A 5,000-nucleotide genomic window follows, 5' to 3' on the forward strand; every position below is an offset into this window, starting at 1 on the left:
TAACTGAACTGGGACAGCAGCCTCTCTGAGAACCAGGGCCTGCTGCGGAGCTACTCACCCCAGCCGTGGCTCCACATGCCCGGGTAACAGAGAACCAGGACAGCAGCCTCTCTGAGAACCAGGAATCGGTAAAGTGTTTTTAATTCTACCCGGGACAGGGGACCAGAGCCCCGGGTAACTGAACTGGGACAGCAGCCAAAATACTTACCCCAACAGTGGCTCCACGTCCCCGGTGACAAACAAACATGGTGGAGACCCTGGTTCTTAGACAGGCTGCAGTCCTGGTTCTGCGTAACCCAGGTCACACGCAGTGACCAGGGTAACACAGAACCAGGACCGCAGCCTATCTGAGAACCAGGCCCTCCATCACAACCACTTACCCCAGCCTTGGCTCCACATCCCCGGGTAACAGAGAACCGGGACCGCAGCCTCTCATACAACCAGGGCCTGCTGCGGAGCTACTTACCCCAGCCGTGGCTCCACATCCCCGGGTAACAGAGAACCAGGACCGCAGCCTCTCATACAACCAGGGCCTGCTGCGGAGCTACTTACCCCAGCCGTGGCTCCACATCCCCGGGTAACAGAGAACCAGGACCGCAGCCTCTCATACAACCAGGGCCTGCTGCGGAGCTACTTACCCCAGCCGTGGCTCCACATCCCCGGGTAACAGAGAACCGGGACCGCAGCCTCTCTGAGAACCAGGCCCTCCATCCGAACCTGCAGACCCACACTTAAGCCCCCTTCCACGGATTCAACCAACCAGTCACACGCCCAGCAGAGCCGTGCCCCTGGTAAGGGAAAATAAATAGAATTGTGGTCCTGGTAAGGCTCTGACACTTAGACTATCAGCCGGGGCTGCTGGACTTTGGTTATTTTCCTGACGCAGTGCCCCTGGTAAGGGAAAATAAATAGAATTGTGGTCCTGGTAAGGCTCTGACACTTAGACTATCACCAGGGCTGCTGGACTTTGGTTATTTTCCCGACGCAGTGCCCCTGGTAAGGCACTGGAGCTTCGGCTAAGGAGGGGCCTGCCCCCGTCGCCCGGTCCGCAAGCGGACCGGGCGACGGGGCAGGAGGGTCTGTCCCTTCGGCCTGGCGAGCCGGCCCGGTTCAGCAGGATGGAGAACCGGGCCGGCTCGCCAGGCCGAAGGAACAGACCGGGGGAAGGGGCTGGACGGCCGGTCTGTCCCTTCAGCCTGGCGAGCAGGCCCGGTTCCGCAGGATGGAGAACCGGGCCGGCTAGCCAGGCCGAAGGGACAGACCGGGGGCGGGGGGGAAAGGGGGGAGAGGCACGGACCGGGAGTGCGGACCGCGTGTCGGGCAGAGGTACCGGCGTCCCCGGCCGACAGAGACCCGTGGAGGCAGCCTCTGTCACCAGCGGGAGCTGCTGCAGCGCCGGGGACACCGCCGGCACCACGCAGCCCATTTGCGTGACCCAATGTTCGGGGTGCCTAACCCCACTTAGGGTCCTAAGAGGGCTGCCGCACTTGCGGCCGGGTGACCGCCGATTCGGACGCCGTGGAGGGCGGCACCGCAGATGCGGGGGCCCTGCTGGAAGGGACCGCCAATCCAGTCCCTGGATCCATCCCGGCTCTTGGGGCGGACTCTGCGCCCCGCCCGGCCGCAGGTGCGCTGCGGCCCGATTGCCCGCAGCTGCACCGCATCAGGCCTGATTAGGACGCCGGCTACTTGGCCAGGGGCATGTGCTCGCCGGCCTCAGTCGGAGTTTTGCAGCAGCAGGGTGAGGAGCAACATGACCGCGTCCAAGTTCGTGAACCGATGTCCCGTGTGCTCACGCAAGTCCTGGCGGCTGCGTGAGCACCTGGACGAGAAGCACAAGGTTAGGAATCCGGTGGAGCGTCGTGTCCTCCTGGCGTTCGCCAGGGGCCGGGTGAACGTCAAGGGGATGCCGTGTCCGGTGCAGCGCTGCGGGTACGACGGCCGCCGTGTGCAGCAGCACCTGCAGGAGTCCCACCGCGACATGGGTCAGCGGCAGAAGCGGCGTCTTCTGGCCGGCCTGCAGTGGCAGAAGACGCTGGAGAAGCTGCGGCAGCTGAGGCGCTCGGACCCCCACCCACCCATGGCTACCGGGCTGGACCTGCCGGAGGCAGGCGACAGGGCCCCGGCAGAGGCGGAGGTTCGGCCATCCCGCAGCTCACCTCCGCAACGCAGACCGGTGGTGGAGGATGAGGAGGAAGAGCAGGACGACGAGGAGGACATGCAGGCGGAGGACCAGGGGGCGCAGGAGGAGCCGGAGGAGCCTGAGCTGATGGAGGTAGACCACCACCACCACGACGGGGGCTCAGCTCCACCATCGCCGGGACCACCCTTGCCTCCCAGCCCCGACGAGCCACGTTCCCCGGAGCGGGGGAACCAGCAGGACCAGCAGGACCCGCAGGAGGGCGGATCCAGACGGCAGAGCCCGACCTCGACCACGCCTGCGGACCCCACAGAGCCCACCGAGCCCACCGAGCCCACAGAACCGGTGCGTACAACCGTACACTTTCCTGAGTGTGTCATGCAGTATTTGGCCGGGTACAGGAGGCACCTGGTGGGTGCCCTCCCGTCGAAGAAGCATGTGGAGAACGCCAGGTCCAAGATGGGCAGAGTGGACCAGTTCCTGCGCAGGATGGCCGAGGGAAAGAGCGGCCTGGAGACCTGGCGGTTCATGGTTGATGCCGACAGGGTCCTCGGCTGGCCGGCGGACCTGCTCAAGCAGGGCAAGCAGATAACGACAGTGAAGGTGTACCTGGTCAACACGGGTCAGTTCCTGACCTACTTCACGGAGACTCCGCCTGAGACCTCCACCGTGCCCCAGCATGGACTCGTCTCCGTCTCGCGGGCCCTGAAATCCGCCGCGGGCAGATCTCAACCACGGTGGTGCTGCACCAGATACAGGTCAAAGACCAGAAGGAGAAACGCACTGTTTCAGCGCCGGTTCTGCGCAGGTGTCTGGAGGAGTGTCGCAGATGGATCCCGGAGCTTTTGCGCGACTCATCGCGGAGGAGGCACGACGTGGTCCTGCGATACCAGCTATTCGGTTGCTTCGCGCTGTTGGTCGCTTCTCTGTACGGCCACAGAGCAGGCGTGGTCCGCAACATGACAGCTGCTGAGGTACGAGAAGCCGAGGATGGACACCGGCGCGACTCCTCCGGCTATGTCATTAACGTAAGTGCCCCGTCCCAGCGAGCACTTCATCCCGGAGGCAGAACCAGGGGCCCTGGTAGCAGAGAACCGTGACTGCAGCCTCTCGGTTGAACCCATCAACCGAGAGGCTGCAGTCACGGGCCTCTGCGAACCAGGACCTCCAGCCCAACAACTTACCTTCCTTCCCCAGCAGAGAGCTCCACATTCCAGGTCAGAAACTCACCTCTGCTGTCCTCGTCTGTCTGTCCCTCCATCCCGCAGGTGAGACAACACAAGACGGCCAGGGCTTTCGGGAGCGCCCAGCTCTTCCTGACGCCGGAGGAGTTCGGATGGCTAAAGAGCTGGATGACCATACGCAGCAAGCTGCGCCCCCAGACCGACCTGGTGTTTTTCAACTGCAACGGAGGACCGGTACACAAGCTGACCTCCTTCGCCCGGGACGCATGGGCGAGGATGCGCCTGCCTGGATCCCCCTCCCTGACCGACATACGCACCGCGGTAGCCACGATGGTAGGTAGACCTGAGCTTCGTCCCCAGCCTTGAGCTTTCTCCACGGTCCCTCTCACTCTCTCTCTCTCTCTCTCTTCACAGGCGAGGGACACCCAGTGCACGGAGGTCCGAAGGCAGATGTCACACTTGATGTGTCACGACACCAGAACCGCGGACCGTTTCTACGCGATGCAGCTGAGTGTGACCCAGTTGGCCGCCATGCGCAGGACCTTCGACGTGTCCAGGGGCGACGCTGAGCAGACTGTGGATGAATAATGTGTGCTGGTTCAATAAAGCCTCCTTAAACGACTCTTGCCCGTGTTTTGTGCTTGTTTTATGGGTAAAATCCTGTTCTTCCGTGAGAACCAGGAACGGTTAAAGGGGCTGATGCGGAGCTACTCATCCCCGCAGTGGCTCCACATCCCCGGGTAACAGAGAACCAGGATGGCAGCCTCTCTGAGAACCAGGGCCTGCTGCGGAGCTACTCACCCCAGCCGTGGCTCCACATCCCCGGGTAACAGAGAACCAGGATGGCAGCCTCTCTGAGAACAAGGGCCTGCTGCGGAGCTACTCACCCCAGCCGTGGCTCCACATCCCCGGGTAACAGAGAACCAGGATGGCAGCCTCTCTGAGAACCAGGGCCTGCTGCGGAGCTACTCATCCCCGCCGTGGCTCCACATCCCCGGGTGACAGAGAACCGGGACAGCGGCCTCTGTGAAAGATTGTACATATGGTATGGCTGCTGCTGCTCCGGGATGCATCTCCGGGCATCTCCGGGCCGATTCTCCAGCCTGCTGCTCGGGGCTGCATCTCCGGCCGCATCCCCGGGCCGATTCTCCAGCCTGCTGCTCGGGGCTGCATCTCCGGCCGCATCCCCGGGCCGATTCTCCAGCCTGCTGCTCGGGGCTGCATCTCCGGGCATCTCCGGCCGCATCCCCGGGCCGATTCTCCAGCCTGCTGCTCGGACATCCATGCTGTTGGCAGATCTGGTGCATGGGACATGCCCTGGAGCGGTCCACGGCCGAAGGCACGCTCATATTCAGGGCTAGGTGGTCTTACAAAACCTTCTGTTGTAATCCTGCCGGCGGGGCTTTGGACATCTGTGTGCTCAAAGTGCTATTTTCCCCGATTGGGCAGGGGCTTAAGCGCGTGTCGAGGGTGGCCGATGCTTTGTACACCTGGAAAGCCATTTTTCATTTCTCCCGGCTCCTGTGAGCGTGCTAAAAATCATTCGACCGCACAGGGCTGTGCTCCGGAACACGGGCTACCGGCCCGTGGTGCGTTTTTCCCGGATTTCGGCCTTTTTGACCGGTTTTCGAACGCTTTTCCGGCGCGACTTCCGCCGCTTGCCCCGCAGCGGGGGA

This window comes from Poeciliopsis prolifica, unplaced genomic scaffold (assembly GCF_027474105.1).
Source record: "Poeciliopsis prolifica strain line A6 unplaced genomic scaffold, Auburn_PproV2 SCAFFOLD359, whole genome shotgun sequence".
NCBI classification, from domain to species: Eukaryota; Metazoa; Chordata; class Actinopteri; order Cyprinodontiformes; family Poeciliidae; genus Poeciliopsis; species Poeciliopsis prolifica.